Source organism: Myotis brandtii, unplaced genomic scaffold (genome assembly GCF_000412655.1).
Source record: "Myotis brandtii unplaced genomic scaffold, ASM41265v1 scaffold365, whole genome shotgun sequence".
Taxonomy (NCBI): Eukaryota; Metazoa; Chordata; class Mammalia; order Chiroptera; family Vespertilionidae; genus Myotis; species Myotis brandtii.
This window is the reverse complement of record NW_005364031.1, coordinates 609,304-627,857: the sequence shown is the minus strand read 5'-3', so window position 1 is coordinate 627,857 and position 18,554 is coordinate 609,304. Positions and strand designations below refer to the sequence as shown.

General features: G+C 42.4%; 1 protein-coding gene across 6 annotated transcripts in view; it reads left to right on the top strand.

The window, feature by feature from the left end:
* BACH2 (BTB and CNC homology 1, basic leucine zipper transcription factor 2) overlaps window positions 1-18,554 on the top strand; it is a 335,186-nt gene that overhangs the window by 192,240 nt on the left and 124,392 nt on the right. Inside the window, exon 4 of one of the 6 annotated variants that reach the window (XM_005872092.2) lies at window positions 6,411-6,548. The exons of the other annotated variants lie outside the window; for them this stretch is intronic. The gene's annotated coding sequence lies outside the window, so the exon portion shown is untranslated. The remainder of the gene's footprint in view (window positions 1-6,410; window positions 6,549-18,554) is intronic. 6 annotated transcript variants of the gene reach the window in all.

Here is an 18,554-nt window from a genome sequence, read left to right as displayed (position 1 = left end):
GGAAATGTTTAAGAAACTTCTGGGCATTTTAAATCTGTGGGTAAGCACTGTGATTTATAGCATGTTCCTTGGGAATGGTAAATGTTATCATTCTAAGTATCACTTACAGTGCTTTTATTATAATTCTGTTGGATTGTGAGTAATCACTGTTAATAAAGCAATTCCCAAGCAGCTATATAATGAAGGAGCCATACCTATTGCCTAAACATTAGCAGAGCCCCAAATCCTGGAGATAGATTTCGGTGCATGTCTATCTTCAGGGGGATGTCCAGTGGATAACAGGGCTGATGTTAGGGCCGACGGAGTTGTGAGTGATGTGATTATCTATTATCACTCTATCCTCACAAACTTAGGCGTTCCTGTCACGCACTAATTAGTTACTCTGCACAGCATTCTTGGAAAAGAAGATTTTCAGTTTATAAAGCGTCTTCGTGAAGGGGAAGAAGTGGGTGGATCAGGTGCGTGTTAATCCCTCTCCTGCTTTGGCATCTGTGAGTGTCCACACTTACACATCAGGTGTTCCTGTAGGACAGCCTTTTATGTCACTTCCATATCCACAGGCCAGGGAAGGAGGAAGGCTCCTGTGACGCCTCAGGTAATCGGGGCTTCAAGCTCCCATGGGACCTGGCTCACCTGCCAGGACCTGGCTCACCTGCCGGGGTCACTCCCTGGGCCCTCAGGTGAAGCACTCGAGTCACCTACTGCTTAGAGCAACTCTGTACAATTCCGTGCATGTTTGGGGACCATCTGTGCTTTCCCCTCACTAACCTAGAACTGTACTAGCACAAAGTTTACTAATAAAAAAATAACTGAATACCAAATAGTATGACAATTCCTCAAAAAGTTAAACCTAGAATTACCACATGTCCAAACACTCCACTTCTGGGTATATAGCTATAAGAAGTGAAAGCAGGGATGTAAAGATATTAGCACACCCGTGTTTATAGCAGAATTATTCACAATAGTCCATAGATGGAAGAAACCCACCTGCTTATCAACCGATGAGTAGATAAAGAAAACATGGTACATGTTTACTGTGGGATATTATTGAGCCTTAAAAAGATGAAATTCTGACACTTACTAAACATGGATGAACCGTGAGGATACTAAGTGAAATAAGCCAGACACCAAAGGACAAATACTGTCTGATCCCCACTAATATGAGGTGCCTAGAATAGTCAGATCCATAGTCCAGAAGTAGAATGATGGTTGCCCGGGGCTAGGAAGAGAGGAGAATGGGAAGTGAGTGTTTGATGGGGACAGAGTTTCACTTTAGGAAGATGAAATGGCTCTGGAGATGGATGGTGGGGATGGTTGCACAACGATGTGAATGTGCTTAGTACCATCGAGCTGTGCTTTCAAAAATTGCTAAAATGGTAAATGTTATGTCTGTTGTAACACAATGAAAAGAAACGGAATACCCGAGGTCACTTTCCTTCCGAGAATGCTGTGCAGAATAGCTAGTGCTTAACAGAGATGTTACAGCTTGTGAGGCTGGAGTAAGAACAGGTGACCCTGTCCCTCACACCTCATCCTCTCCCTGGCCTGCTTTTGGGCCAGGGGGAGGGGTCTGCAGAATGTTCTACTTCAGTCTTAGGAATGGGTTTCCTATCAGGGCAAGGACACATTTTTCAGAAACTACCAGGGGAAATGCCACAAACAACTGTAATCATTACCAAAACGCCCTTTACACGTATAGGAAAGCAGCTTCACTGGGACGGAGGGACAGGCACCCACCTGGGCTCCTGCAGTGGGGCTGCTCCAGTTCATCGGCATCATGTGCTCACAAAAAGCCCAGGTACAGTGCCCCGCATGCACGCAGTTTCAGAGCCGTGTGCATAGCTGTGGCACCTACGGGTCTTGATCAGGGCAGGTGGACATGGAGGCAGGAACCAGATGGAAGCCTAATAGAAAATGAAAACTCTGAAAGAAAACTAATAGCACATAGTTCTCCTCCACCAGGGCCTCAGATTATTGTAACACTCCAAATGAGGTATAATGTATCCCCCATCACCAAATCTCCGTAGTATTGTGTATTACTGTATCCACAAATCACAGAAGAATTTAGTGAGTGGCCTGCAGTTCTGTGAGGAATATGCCGTATTGGACCTATTACGGTAGTTCATTCGGGCCTCACATTTTTGGGATTTTGCTTTTTATTCTGTTTTCAGAAAGCCGGCCTTGGAGAATGATCATGGGGCTTAGTGCCCTGTTTTCTCTCCAGGTTTCCTTTACAACTTTCAGGCACTGCCCCTGGGCCTGACCGAGGGTTGTAATTTCTGAAAAGCAATGCATCAGGGTGCATAGTTTCAAAGAGCTCAGAAACCTGTGCTAAACTATCTCACTTTCTCTAATTTTCACCTCTATGCATGTGAGTATACATTATATACATATACATGCATGTGTATATATGTATGTATATTTGGCTTAAGGAAAAGGTATAACCAAAAAAGAGATAAAATAAGGTCATCGAAGTTAAAGTACAATATATACAAATTAGTCCCCTCATTCCCACCCTAGACTTTCCAAACCTGCTTAGAAATAAACTGTCTATGCTCTACACTTGGGTGATGGCGACAGGGCAGGGCAACAAAGGTTTTGAAGTCAGTTGCCATGGGGAGCTGCTAAGATACCAAAAAAAACTGAAACTAAAGTTTTTTATCGAAAAAGAAAAATCCAGGTCAGCAAGTCTCAGAGAGAGAAAAGTAAGTGCTTATTTCTCCTTGATATCCACATGGAGCTACCAGCACCCTACATTTAAGTTGAAACCACATGGATCTAGAATCTAATTAAAATTAATTCAGGCCTTGCCTGGCCAGAGTGGCTCAGTTGGTTGAGCATCGTCTTGCGCACCAAAAGGCTGCTGGTTCAATGCCTAGTCAGGGCACATGCCTGGGTTGTGTGTTCAGTGTCCCAATGGGGCATGTGCAGAATGTAACCGATTGATGTTTTTCTCACCTCTCTCTCTCTCTCTCTCTCTCTCTCTCTCTCTGTCTCTCTCTCTCACCCTCCCTCCCCCCCCCTCTTCTAAGCATATCCATGGGTGAGCATTTTTTGAAAATTTAATTCAGCCCCATGACTTTAGCTGGACACACTGACACATGTTTCTCCTAGAGAAGACCAGCAAAGACAGACCCTGGGGGCTCTCCTTGCAGCTCTCGTGTTTCCCAGCAATCAGTTTTGCCTGGTCCAGACACTGAATTCATGTTTAGTGATGGAACCCAACTAACCAGAACCCTAAATTAACTGCCCTTTCCTACCTTGCACATCCCACTTCCCTTTTTCAAAGATAAAGGTTCATAAAACAAGATAGCTCTAGTTTCCTAAAGGTGAAGAATAACTGTACCCTGGAGGGTAGTTGTAGCTGATGACCCTGACCTGCTGAATCAATGGAATGGTTAAAAGTTTCATAACTAGGAAAAGAAACTGCTTTGGAAAGATCTTCAACAGAAAGCATTTTCCTGCTGTCTGTCAATTAACCAGAAAATTGAAGCAAACAAACAAAACCTTATTCGCAAATAGGTCTAGTTTAATGAGATTTTCTTGCACCTATTTCCATGCCTTAATAATAATCTAAAAATGTTGACTTAGGATGGAAAAATATACCATTCATTTTTATTCTTCTTGAAAAACTGTGCAAGTTCGGCTTTTACTACCTTTCTAGTGCCAAAGTTTAAATTTTGGAAATCTCTATAAAGTTATTCTATTTATTATGTTTGGAGGCCCTCAAAAAAGTTGGGATATTAAGAGTGATGTATAATGTCATGAATATATATGTTTAGCTCCTATAGTCATTGGAGAACCATTGGCATAGTTTTGAAGTCAGTTCCATTAGAATGCGTGATATGATTATTTGTAACATGTTTCACAGTTAGGTTCTGCTCACGGCATCATCAAAATTAATTTTCATTATCTGCACACACACTAATTGTATAAATAGGAATGATGCATGATATGGTAATATACATTTATATATAAAGCAAAAATTTCACATGATATTCCCTGTGAGTCTCCAATAAACTCAGCCATCCATATGTAAAGCTGCTTATTACCAAGAGCTATCAGTCGTAGCACAAATAATTTATCAACTTATTCTAATTTCCAGGCTGTTGTTTTTTAGAAATTATTCGTGTGCTCTTTTTTTTTTTTTTGGATACACCTGTCACTAGCGAAGTAACACCTCACTCTGAGCTGTGATTTAACCCAGGGAACAGCATCATACTCTTCCGAGGAATCCCCCGTGACACTGATGGTTGTGAGGCCCTGGCGCCTGGAGCTGCACTGCAGCTGGACAGTGCACGGACCTCGGGTCGCAATGAGGAAGAGGGTTTCTGCTCTTCTCTCAAACAATATTTGCAAAGCTCTGCAGTGTCGTGGGATTTTAGACTTCTCAGAGTGCTTGGCTAGAAGATATAATCTATTGTGTCTAGCAGATTTTTGCTGTATTTCATGTCTGATTTGTCACCAGGCAGATTATTAAACTGAATCCCCCTTGAGTGTTCTTACTAGAAAGAGCAGAATCAGAGAATTATTAATTATTTCCTTATATTAAAACAGAAGTACCTTTATTTTCCTGATTGTAAAAGCCATGTCTGTTGTGCATAGTTTATAAAATAATAGAATAGAATAAAAAAGAAAATAAATTACCAGTGTTCCAGCTACCCAGATACAAGCTACATGTTAACTCGTTCTTTTGTGTATTTTTGCAGACTTTTTTTCAGTTAATCAACTTAATTCCAAATTTACAAGCAGTACAGTAAGTCCTCACTTAACGTCATTGACAGGTTCTGTGACTTTAAGCAAAACTACTTGCGACACCAGTTTTATTATAGGCTGACAATATAAACAAGAGTTAAGTTCCTACAGCATCTCATCAATGTTATAACGAAAGGATGTTAGTGGAGCTTAGGAATGATGACTTGAGACATTTTCTAGGGCAATAACCTTCTAGTTGCTTATTTTTCTCCCTTCAAATTACATTAATCAATTCTTGTCAGAACAGATACCTGTGTGCATTCACCAGTGTGTTGATCATGTGGAAATTGCTATTAACTGGTTCTTTTCATTTCTACATTCTATCAATAAAAATGATTATTGAGAAGTCCTGTAAGGTCCTAGTGGGCCTCTGGAACCATAAAAGAAGATCCAATTATGCACAAGATGGTTTTAGTGTTAGGTCAACGGGTGGTGTTCCAGTTCTTTAAAAATTAATAATCAGTATACTCAACAGCAATTTGTCAGAAATGGAAACGGTTGATTAGCCAGATAGATTCCCCCATTTCCCATCCATAATCCAAACAATATGGACTCCAATAAAATTCTAGTTTTATACCTGATGGTAACAAAATGTGATTCAAATATAACCCTGCATGTGCCACAAACCAGAGAGGTTTCCTTCAGTCGTGCTTCCTTTATCCCCCTTTAAAGAAGCGTCTCCTCGGATCCCGGGTGTTCCTTGGGTTGCGCTGCCGTCTCTGCGCTTTCCTTTGGAGAGCGCTAGGACTCTGGATCAGGATGAATCCTAACACTGAGACTGAGACTAGGTCCGGAAGGGCTTTGAGCACCGAAAGACGACCCAGACGACGTATATAGCAAGCAGCCGCTAAAGATTTTGTTTTCAAAAATGATCTGAATTTGGCATTGGGTGTGACTAGATCTTATCATTCTCTCTTCCAGACATAGGTTCTTTGAAAGCAGGTTCTTCTAGGTTCCTCTCGCTGCATCCCTTCACATCCTTTGTGTCCTTGTATATAACAGGGACTCAGTTAATATTTCTGTGTCTCTTCAGTGATGAATTGAATATGTTCAAGTCAGATAACTGCATTTTGCCTCTTCTGCAGCAGACAAAGGGTGCTTTGCTGAATGTCCGTGATTGCGTTGAATGCCCATGTGTAGGGAAGTGGTATACAGTACTTTGATCCTATATAGAAGGAGATGCGAATGTGGATAATGAGACTTTGGTTCTTTGTCTTTGGTTTCGATTTGACCTTCTTGCTTCACTGAGTCACGGTGTTCGCCCTTTGGCGGTAGGCACGTCACTGAAGTCTGAGACTGTCCCTCAGACTGCTTCTGACACTGTAGCTGAATTTCCCATCACACTTACAGCCAGTATTGGTCATAAAATTTCAAGAACACGATAAAAGTCAGTTGGTTTGTAGTTGACATTGAAATTAACTTTCTCTAACCTAAACCAGTGAAAACTAAAATGCTCCTCACCACATAAAAGTTTTGCTTTCGCTGTGTTCAAACCCCTCCCACCTTGTCACAGCACAGTCATTCAGAGTCTAGTTTGGGGGCGGTGTGGTTGTATCTCAGTGGTGTATGACCCACTTTTTCGTACCACTTAATTACCCGTGTCTTTACAACACTCGTCAGAAGTCCTGACGACAGTGGACTATAACCCCAAACAGGTTTCTGCTACGTCTGATCAGCGCTGCTCTAGAACCCTGCGTTATCGGAAGAAGGAGTCAGCTCTGCAGGGCGTGCGTTAACTACCAGAGGATGACAGAACACTTCCTCTAGTTTCTGGATAATGAGCAAGCACACAGGTAAAGATGCCTTTCTCAGCGTTGACTCCTTTTGTGCCTTCATTATCGTGTTGACCTGACTTTTACGTATCCATCGCTGCCTGCAGATGCGTTCTGTTGTGTTTTTGCAGAGGGCTGAGAGGAGCAAGCATTTAAATTGGTTCCTTGGGACTTGAATAACTTAACTTTTCATTAAAAGTCTAAAGAGGTAATGATGGGAAATGCCCTCATCTCTTCCTCTCTGTGGCCCTAGAAAACTTCTTCTTTGTCATTTTTTTTTTCTTATTTTCTGTCAAAGTGCTTGTCTGTCAGTATCAGCTTCTTTCTTGGCAGCGATGGCCATGCGGGTGCTGCTGGATGAGCAGCAGGGGGTGGGTGGGACTGGACGGAGCAGAGAGAAGTGCAGAGGTGCAAGGGATATGATGGCCCGGGATGCTGTACCCCAGTGAGCATTGTGCTGCTGCGAACTAAGAGATTTAAGACAGTGATACTAACCTCATGTTGGCAAAATCACCCCGATTCTGTTTCAGAAATGTTTGCTTCTGATAATCACATTTGTACATTTGAAAGACATCTCAAACACTGTCATTGTTTCCAAAAATAATGTTGTAGGTAGTGTCTTCCTGAATTTACCGACACGTTTTGGGGTGCATGTCTGCACTGAAAGCTGGCTGGCATGTGGCCCGTGGCAGGGTGGTGCCCGTGCTGGGCGGATCTCACTTGCCTGTGCGCTGAGTGACACACCAGCGCGGGGTGTTTGAAAATGCCCATAGATAAGTCAGTGTTGTTTTCCCTGAAAGTCCTGATGCAGAAAAAGAATGAAAGTACAAACACTAACTGGAAAAAATGTCACACATTTTAGCCACTTTGCATCCCTTGTTAGTACAAACCCTGGCTTGGGTTTTTTTTTACATTTGTGAACTTGTGCGGTAGGTGGAGCAGTGTGGGTGGCCCAGAAAAAGTAGTGGTTAGAATAAGATTTTCCATTTATTGCCCTTTGTGCCCGGCTAAAAATAAGATTCATACAAATCAGAATATGTAGTGCAAGCACAATCACTCTGTTAATTCTGATGCCTGGCTTGCCCACATCTTTGCATCTGTCTGGTAAGTGGTGCATTGGGAAATAAATGTGTCTGTCTAAGTAACAAAAGGCATCCAGGGTTTTGCGCTGTTGTCTGCATGTGATCGTGTATCAGCATTCTCCCCTTCTGAAGGAAGAAAGACACAACTCATACATAAACAAATTGTGCCGGTGGAAGTTTGGGGGGAAAAGGGTGATAGAATCATTGAATTGTTTTGTAAAAAGTAATTGCCTTGTTTGAAATGCTGTTTTACAACCTCCGTCTTCTGGGCTCATTGTTAGAAAGTCGCCTCTTGTAGACTCAGAACAGCAAGGGAAGGATTTCATGGTGATGTTGCCGAGAGATTGGAAAACTCTTTTGCTTATGTTGGAATGGGGTGGTGGGGAAGGGTGGGGGGGGCCTCAAGGATGAACGCAGGTCTGCCCTGGAGGACCCTCCATGGACACAGATGTGGAGGGGCAGTTAACCAAGTAAAAACTCCCCTTCAGCTGATTGCTGGGTCTACTGCAACCACAGTAAAAGCATGTCAGTTTGTGGCTAAAAGAAACACCAAAAAGAGGTGGTGTCCGCATTCACAGGGAAATTTCTACCTTCGTAATCCTAGTGAGGGTGCTGTCCCCATGCCACGGGCTGAATGGCTATGGCATTTCCAAAGAAGGAGAAGTCTGTTAGTGCACTGAGCCTTTCAGTTTAATGTAATTTGTGAAATAAGATGAGTCCAGAGGACCGTCATTCCAGAAACCTCTGGAAATTGAAGACTGCAAGTCTCATTTCTCTTTGGTGTCTCCATCTGGGGCAGACAGTGAGGCGTGGTGGTTACCGAGAGACGAGCTTTGGGAGAAAGGACTCAGGATCAAATCTTAGCTTAGCTACCTGCTGGCCTTGATCTATTTTATTTAACCTCTTGTAGACCTAGATGTCCTCATTTGAAAATGGGAAAAGGGATAGTACCTACCTCATAGTATGCTTGTGAGGATCAAATAACATATATGAAGCACAAAACCAGCGCTCAGAAAAATGATGGTTGTTTTATTCTTATTTCTACTGTTGCATCACAAGAACATGTTGGGGGATTTTAGGGCACTTGGGGGCTCCATTCCCCTCTATGCTTGGAGTACAGATTTTGGAATTAAATGAACACAAGATCAGCCTCTCCTTCATTGTTTCTGGATCAGAAGGTTAAAGGTCATTTACAGAGTAGTTGGGTTTTTCATACATTGCTAATGCTATCTATCTGGAGGGTCATTGTTTAATTTTGTCATTAAATTACACCATGTAAACATCTGTTTTCTTTTTTGTGTTAACCCTCACCCAAGGATATTTCTTCCTTGGATTTTTAGAGAGTGGAAGGGAGGGAGGGGCAGAGACAGAGAGAGAGAAACATACCAGAGTCAAACCCAGGACCCTTCAGTTCACAGGCTGACGCTCTATCCACTGAGCAAAATCAGCTAGGGCAACCTCTCTTTTCTTTTAAGATTAGTACTGTGTTGAACATACTCGGTTATTTTTACTTTCTCACATGTTTTTTATTTAAACATGGGTATTTCAGTTCTAACATCTGTGCATGTTAATTGTGGTATCCTCTGAAGTACATTATGAAAGAGAAAGCACTAATGTTGTAATCAAGTAAGGTTTTAAATATTTCAGGTGGGCATGGGTAAAACTTCAGGGGCAATTAGCTTCCATGGTGGTACCATTCCCTCCAGAAAGCATTGCATCTGTTACCATTCTGGTTACAGATCAACCCAGGTGCTGGCCAGCCGAAAACAACTACTGCTTCTTTTACTTTATATTATTTTTGCAAATTGTTTTATGTTTAATGTAATGTATACCTGCTCTTTTAGAAGTCTTTTTCTGCCCACCAAAACTTTACGTTAAAAAGCAAATATAAAATATCTAAAACATAGTTGATAATATTAAATATATGAATTGCTTTTTTTAATTTCTTTATTAAGGTATTACATATGTGTCCTTATCCCCCCAATACCCCACTGACCGCCCCCCCTCATGCCCTCACCCCTCTGGTGTCTGTGTCCATTGGTTAGGCTTATATGCATGCATACAAGTCCTTTGGTTGATCTCTCACCCTTACCCCCACCCTCCCCTACCTTCCCTCTGAGGTTTGACTGATCGATGCTTCTCTGTCTCTGGATCTGTTTTTGTTCATCAGTTTATGTTGTTCATTATATTCCATAAATGAGTGAGATCATGTGATATTTATCTTTCTCTGACTGGCTTATTTCACTTAGCATAATGCTCTCCAGTTCCATCCATGCTGTTGAAAAAAAGGCATATATATAGTATGTTTCATAATAAGGTCATTGTTGCTAGCATCCCTTAACTTTTTTGGTTAACCTTTAGAATTAGATGCTAAGAGCTCAGATCAGACTCTTCAGCCTCCTCCAGGACCTTCCTGGGATGCAGTGTCTTCATTTATCAAATTAAAAAAGAAATCATGACTACACCTTGACTTCCCTCACCTGGGATCTGGCGAGAAGTGATAAATGAGACCAATAAGCCAAGGAATTAAAACGCAGTACAGATATGAAACAGCGATGGCTTGGCTTTGTTAATTGATATGTTTTGCTAGCTTTTTTCAAAATTTCTCTCCATGTTTTCCTTTTCGTAGTCTGTTCTGCCATCCCAATCACAGATACAGCTTCTGATTTGTAATGTATATATTAACACCATCATCAGATTTCCTGGGTTTTTAATGTTAGGACCCCTCAGTCTGGGTGGGGACGGTTCTCAGGTCAGCTCCGCCGGCAAGATCTGTCTTTTATTAGAACGGTCCTTTCAGTGCACCCAGACAAGCCTGCTTTCTGCATTTGTTCTGTTGAGTACAATGGGAGAGCAAATCATTCTAGGTGACTAACCAGGTTCCCAGGATTGCCAAGGCAGTTTCCATCCTCTCCATGAACACATGCACTCGCTGCCCATTGCCTTTGCCTGCCTTACTGCCCTTTGCCACAGGCTGAAGTTTCTGTAGAAATCATAGACAAAAGAAGGTGATAAATTAGGCTCTGGCTGTGATTCCCTCCCAAGTCTTCCTAAGGAATGACAGAGATCCAGAAACGCATCCCATTGATATATACCGTGTGCCTCTTCCTACAGTTTTAGCCTATCCTTCATGTGCAATTGGAAGGTACTGCCAGGCCAGCCTCATTATTCCTTTGGTTGAATAATGTAAAGCATTTGCAATGGAGATTTACTCTAATGATGTAAGTGCATGTCCGCCTTGCTGGCTTAATGCACTCAGTCATGGAATGCTTTAGAGTTTATTGCTAATGGATGGATCCCCAGGAAAATCGAAATTTTCAAATAAGATTGACATTTGGAGTGAGAAATATAAATCTAATGAGAACATTTCAACCCAGGTTTGTAATTAGGGCTGAATGGAGTAAATTTGTACACGTGCACCACAGAAGGGCACCGCGGAAGGTGGAATTGTGCGCTCTGCCGTGAATGAGGGATGAAGGCCGATGTATCAGTGTCAGGCCACGACACTGTGGAGTATAAATGATACTGTCACCAAGTGCTGCACGGGGTACACAGGGAATTCCACTCCAGTAAATTACATTACTTAGGCAGACCTGAAGGCATTGTGTCGGAATGCGGGCGGGGAGAGAAGGCTGTCAGCACCACGCGGAAGATATTACAGTACAACTGGCTGCAGGGTTGTAGTGCCTGGCTTCCTGTCTACCTGGCTGTTTTGCATTCTTCTTGGTTAATTAGTTTTCAGAAGTTACCAATGTGTACGTGTGAAAGCACACTGTGTCTGCTTGGGGTATAGGTTACAACTGACTATGAGGGAATAAATGTAAGTTGATTTGTATAAACTGGTTAGTGTTGGGTTCTCTCTCTCTCTCTCTCTCTCTCTCTCTCTCTCTCTCTCTCTCATTATTTGTAGCTGGGTGACATTAGATGTTCACTATGAGCTTGCCCTGCTTTTCTTTTTGTCAGGATCCAACATACATCATTCCCTCTATAACATTGTTTCTTTTCGAACCCTGCCTTAATAAGGACATATGTGTCTTTAGTCCTCGTCCTCCCCTACCCCTTATTTCCTCTCATCACCTCCCACCCCCCTTGAGGGAAACAAGTTGTGCCAATGCATAACATTGCATTTTGTGATAGAACTCAAAGTTAAGAACAGCCTATGCCTAGAGAGCAATTTGTGGAGAAAAACTATTTGTTTTCACTTCTATTTTCTTTTATCCCTGCAGTGAAGCCAGGCCACCCCTTTTGGTTGATTTGTCATGCCATCTCTGAGATAGCACTAGGGAAAGAAAACCAGAGCATTGATTGTACCACTGCCTTCTAGGTCACTGAGGGCGTGCTAGTCACCTCTGTCCAGTGTGACTTCCAAAGCCAGTTCTTGAAAAAGCCAATACCTAGCACTCTGGAATTAGTCATGCTCACTTCTCAACCGGAAAGTACGTGTCCTCTCCTGAATGAATAGAGATTTGAAACAGCATCCATGCTGACTTTCTTAAATGTGTGTTACACTCTGTCCTTAGTGAAACAAACCTGGTCAGCATCTCGGATGATCTGTCATCAGAGAGAGCACATGGTTTTCTGCAGATGTCTCCGTAAAGGTCCCTAATGGCAGCTTTGGAACAGCCTTTCTCAAACAGGTCACAGATAGACAGCAGAGAGAGTAATATCTTGGATTGGACTTTCATTCTTTTCAAAATAATACTCTATTCATTTCAGGGTATCACAATTTAGTCTTTATTTTGTAGCCAAAGTTACAGTCTTATTTTATTCACCCAAGCATGAAGCATAAAACCAAGATACTTGGAAAACTAGTTTTGGGGGAGAATAGGAAAAACCTTGGTTAGAGGTAAAATAGTTAATATTTCTGTTTTATGTAAGATACCATCACCTCTTTAATTTTCTCTCTTTACCTTCTTCCACCCAGTCCCCCATACCTCCCTCCCCTCTGAGATCTGCCAGTCTGTTGCATGTCTCCATGCCTCTGGTTCTATTTTGTTCATTAGATTCCTCATATAAGTGAGATCATATGGTACCATCACCTTTAAAATGTTGTTTGTTGATGATTCTAGGATAATAGCTAGGGGTAAGATGCATGATATGAAATGTCTTCATGCCATGTGCCATCCTCAACATAGAAAGACTATGCTTATAGACTTCGCTTTATTTAGTAGAGTAATGCCAAACGTCTGGGACTCGTAGCTGTATGGGAAATGAGTGTCTCTCCCTAAATAAACTCACTAGAATTTTTCCCTTTTTAATTATGTTCATTTTTATGGTAGTATGTGCCTTATATATTATATTTTCTTTTTATCCATGACATCGATTGGGAAATCACATGTGTTTTGTCATTTGACACAATAGTACACATGTGACATATTCCTTTGTCCTGGCCTGTCAAAGGACAGCATGCTGACAGACTATGACTTGGAGTTTTTCTGAACTGAATCCTGATGGAAGGAATTTAACAGCATATAAAGTAGAAATGGTTTGGATGTTCCTCCATTCTGTAGAGGGTCCTTTGTTCCCAGCTACCCCCCATGTCTGACTATAGTCTCTTCTTGTTCTTACATTAAAATTGGAAAGGGAGAAAGGAGGAGCTCCTTAGGAGAAATAGGTCTTTGGAGAATTGTGAGTGCTCATTCAGAAGCTATTCTTAGTTCTGACGAATATAATGAACTTGAGCTTTGAGTCCTGCCCAGTCTCCCATTGATGATCCCAGCATCAGCACCAACTCTCCACCTGATGTTTTCCCCAAAGACGCTGTGTTTGTCCCTTAATATTCTGAATGGGAGCACCTTCCAAATAAAACACATCTTGGAAGGAATTGGGTCCTGTTGCCCAGCAGCCCTGCCTCTTTACAAAAACCATCCCAACTGGATGATTACTGATTGTCCTATTAAGTGCTTCTATTTTGCATTACCTTAAAGTCTGCTGTAAGAAGAAACTTTTCCATAGGCCTTGATTGACTTGTCAAAAATCAACCCATTCACATTAGCACTTCACTTACATTATCATTATGGTGTTTCCAACTGACAACTGCTGCCACACACTGCCGCGTTGGAGTTCCCAGTGCTGCAGAAAGAGAGACTTTTGTTCTGATTTGATGGGGGAAAATGCAAACAACAACACCAGCTCTACCATGAGAGAGCCCATAAAGCCGCCTTGAAATGAACAATAAGGTCATTTGTTCGAATATGACATAAGGATATAAGAATTTAAACAATAAGACCTCTTGTGAAATGTGGCAAAATACGCACCACAAACGTGAAGTTCTCTGTCATAGAGAAAGCAGTTTTCACATGGGCTTCAAAAAACCCATTAACATATAAACCACCCTTTAAAAAAGAGAAAAGAAAGTCACTTGTCTTGCTATTACATTAAAGCAATTTCTGTTCTATGGAAAGCCAAAATGCATTCACTTATATAAGTACGTGCACTGTAATTTTTTTAACAGTACTCTATTAAGAAATGCTGTGCCTCCTTCACCTGAAATGGGAAACTCATTGTTTTATCAAGAACCTTCTTCCTTTGGATAATATTTATTTCTTCAAAAATTCTTCCAATTACTTGGATTCAAGATGAAGTTTTAAAGCATGTTAATCATGCTGTAAATCCTCTGGCATTGGTGGAGCATAAGGAGGAAATAATCCTGCTTTGAAGGGAAATATTAATTGAATTTTCTACTTGTATTTGAAACCTATCCCTTTTCGCGTTGTGCTTTTAAGAAAGGCTTGGTATATTTGCAAAAAAATCTCTGCAGAAAAAAGCAGAGATTTTCTTGTCTGCTTGGGTCAGGATCTCTAACTAACAACGCCCCTAAATTGTTCCTATTTTGATGACTCAGATGTTTAAAATGTGACCTTCCAGGAGAAGTAGGGTGGGAAAGACCATGATTTAACTGACCAAAGGTGCCCCATCAAGCTAACTTTGTATTCAACTCTAAAGACTTTTAAGTATTTGCAGATGGTTATATATACAGCATTCTTGCAGAATCCTCCTAATGGAAGAAATGTTTTATCTCTATCTCTGTTGACAGAAAAGATTGCCTACTGATAATTGCTTTGCTTAAGTGTCTGATAATATGCCAGGAATGAGAGCATTCTGTGTTAGGTCATCTTTAATTATGCATGTACCACCTGTCAGTTCTAAATCAGAACCAGATTAGATCCTTCAGGAGTCAGTTGTGGGGGGAAGGGCGGTTGGAGGGAAGCTGGGGTGATCTCTTTTAGAAACAACAAAAATAGCTAGTAGTAAACATGGCTTATAACCTGCAGCTTTTTAAAGGAGCCTCATCTTCATTGTTCCTGAGCTGGAATAAACTATTGGTACATCTGAAAACTGAAATGTTGCCCAGGCTACCTCAAGTGAAGATAAATTACTGCAGAGAGGATGGTAGTCCCATCTGTTGCATTTCCTTTTTGTTCCTTCTCATCGTTGTCAATGAGCCAGGGAAAAGCTCAGAAACATTTTTTATAAGCTATGCGAGGACAGGAAATATGTTAACGATGTTAGATTTCATACATTTCAGGGATTTTTTCAGTAGTTGGTTGGCTTTTTTTAGAAGGACAAATGTGGGTTGGAAATCATGCTTGTTACCCTCTGTCAGCTTTTGGTAGTTTTATTCTCACTTTTCAGGGTTGTTTGGGACTTTCTGGTGGGATGTTTAGGGTTCTTTACTGGAGGTTCTTGTTCTCTATTCTATCCTTTGATAGCATGGGTTTGTGCAACAAGGTGTTTCTCTTTGTTCACCTGTCAGAGGTATAAGGGAAGGCGTGGGTCATTCCACACTTCTCACAGAGGAGGGAGTTGATTGGCCGAGAGGCTGAAGGCAGAGAAGGGACAAGTAGGAGGAAATAGCACGTGGGTGAGTTACCATGCAGTAAGTCTCGTGGACTCCCTTGCGAAGGTGAGAGCCTGTCTGCTCTGCAGCCTGAGAACACTGCCTCAATCAGTGCTTGTAAATAACTGTAGAAACAAGAATTTGGAGAATTTGGCTAGAGCCACTGGAGAGAAAAACAGATCCACTGATAAAGGGACAAAGACCTCTGACCCCTTGCAGTTCTGCCTGAACACCTGGTCCAGCCCATGGTTCTGAAGAACCCCGGGCTGCCTTCTGATACCTGAGGCGCCACTTGCCTTTCTACCCTCATCAAACAGTCCACTGAGGTAGAGGTACCATCTCTGAAAAGAAGAGCAGGATCAAAATACTATGGCTAAAACATTGCCAGTGCTTTGTCTATTTGATGCTCACTTAATACTGGACATATGCAGGTGTTGTATAAATAGCTTCAAACTCCATGCAATGGGTAAGTCTTAAAACAGGAGAACATAGTATATCTCAGGCCTTACCGCGAAGAACATCAGAAAGGGAAGCAAAGCTAGAGAAAATCTGAAGAAAGGAATTGAAAAGGAGAGAAAAAGGGGGTGGGGCAGTACTTCCATATTCTCTCATGCCAGCTCATCTTTGCAAAACCTTTTCCATCTACCTGGAAAGCTCTTCCACCTCGGTCACTCTTCCTTTAAGTTCAAGCATCATCTCTGAGAAGCAGAATTAGCTGCCCCACCTCTGTGATCCCGGACTGCAATGCCTGCCTCCCTCGGAGCACTTAGCATGCCCCATTCTGCACGAGCTTGTTTATTTATCTTTCTACCCCACAAAGTGGTTGCTGGAAAAGCTAACATTATCTTAATTGTGACAGTGGAGTCTCATGCCCAGAGAAAGAGCAGTCATGATTTCATTGGACTCCACAGTACTTAGAGCACATTAAGAGTATTAGAATCAATTTTTGACAGTAAATTTGACCAAGGAAATAGATAAACTTGAATACTTCATGAACAGGGATCAGGAATGGAGAAGCCATCAGAGAGTGTCTTATATCCAGTGGTTGCAGAAACTGAGGAAAGTTAGTCTGGAGAAGAAAAAAAGAAGGGAAGACGCAATCGCTATATTTAGGTATATGGAAGACTTTGTGATTCTAGAAAAAGCAGAACCAACAGGTAGAAGTTATAGAGAAAGAGATCTGGGCTCAGAACAAGAATTTTCTTGCAGCTAGAGCTAGTGTACCGTGGAACCTGTGGGAGCTTTAAGGCCATTTGGGAGCTGTTAGAGACAAAATTGCCACCCTGCATGGGAGCACAAATCAGATAACGCCACCATTGTTCTTAAAGCTCAGAATATCCTGCTGAGTCACAGTCAGGATGACCATGGGATATCAGCCCCAACCTCCATGTCCTCATCTTCCCACACGTTATTGGCTGAAATTAGGGATTGAGGAGTCAAGAAGCTGGCGACTTCCTCATGGAGTGTGTACAGTGAAACAGAAGGTGCTGGATGTGTCCCAGCTCCCATGCATCCTGACCTCCGGCTAGCCGTGTGACTGGGGGTGGCTCCTTCCAAGCCTCCACTTCTTGACATGTAAAATGGAAATAATATTGTCCACTTCAGAGAGTTGTTCTGAGGCTTAACCAAGGTCGTGGGGTCCTTTATGGGCAGCAGTGTGCTGTCCGGAGCCCCAGCTCCACCACTGGCAGGCTCTGACTTCACAGTACAGTGGACATAGCTGCCTTCCGTGCGGGGTTGCTATGAGCTGCCTGACTAAAGAGGTTGACATGAAAGCACCCAGCACTGTGCCTGCCACAGAGTAGGTATCACTGATTACCAGCCTCAGTTCACCCTCTGGAGCTGGGGAGACCAGGAGAAGAGAGTCCTGTCTCACCCACCTCTGCTGGTCAGGTCCTCAGAAGGTTCTCTTTTACCTGCTGGTGCTCATACCCCTCTCCTGGCGCCTGTCATCCCAGCACACAGCCTTCTCCACCTTTTCTCTTTTTTCTCCTTCCTCCTCTACTTCCATCTCTCCCTAACATTCTTTTATTTTCCTCTAGCTAATTTCCTCTTCAGATAGAGGGAGAGAGAGAGAGAGAGAGAGAGAGAGAGAGAGAGGGAGAGAATACATTCTGAGTAGGCTTATTCTGATGTGCACAAAGTTTAAATACTGTTTTTCAGTAATCTTTTTGTTTAAAGTGAGGTTTTGGGGTTTTTTAATTTTTTAAAGTATGTTTTTATTAATTTCAGAGAGGAAGGGAAAGGGAGAAATAGAAACATCAATGATGAGAGAGAATCATTAATCAGCTGCCTCCTGAACTCCCCCTATTGGGGATCAAGCCTGCAACTTGGGCATGTGTTCTGACTTCTGACCGGGAATCAAACCATGACCTCCTGGTTCACAGGTCGGCACTCAGCCACTGAGCCACACCGGCTGGGCTAAAGCGAGGTTTATGTAGATTTGGATGGGAGAGGGTGAGGCCTTTCTCATTTTCTTCTGAACTTGCTTGAGGTTCTTTTCTTTTTAATGTTAACATCTTCCCATCCTTCTATCTCTTGGGCTTATAGTCATTAACTTGCCAGACATAGTAGTTGAGTGTCTTTATGATGTTGCTGGAGTTAGGGGAGTGCACTCACAGGGAATCTAACCCAAATATTAACTCAGAGCATATTGCTAAATAAAAAGCTCTAGAATTTAATTTGCTTCTCATTCCCATCCTCTCCCACTGAAAGTGGGCGCTGAAACAGAAAAGGCAATGGACTGGGGACGGGACTTTCAACCCCTTTACTGAGTCAGAATTGGAATACTGCCATCCAGATTCAGATACTTCATCCATCCATCCATCTATCCATCCATCCATCCATCATCCATTCCATGTTCAGGAAGCAGGTCCAATTCTGAGACCCAGCGTGAGGTCCTGGGCAGGCACTAGGCGAGTGATAGGCTCCCTACCCTCGGCCTTTCTCCCATCTACTCTGCTCTCTCAGAGACTGGAACAGTGGCTCGTTTCTTCTGTACGTCTGGGTTCCCAGCAATCCTCACAGGGCCTAGGTCAGTCAATGTGGAGTGACAGTAAGAGCTGGGAGACGGAGGGAGGAGAAGAATGAAGGAGGGAGAATAGT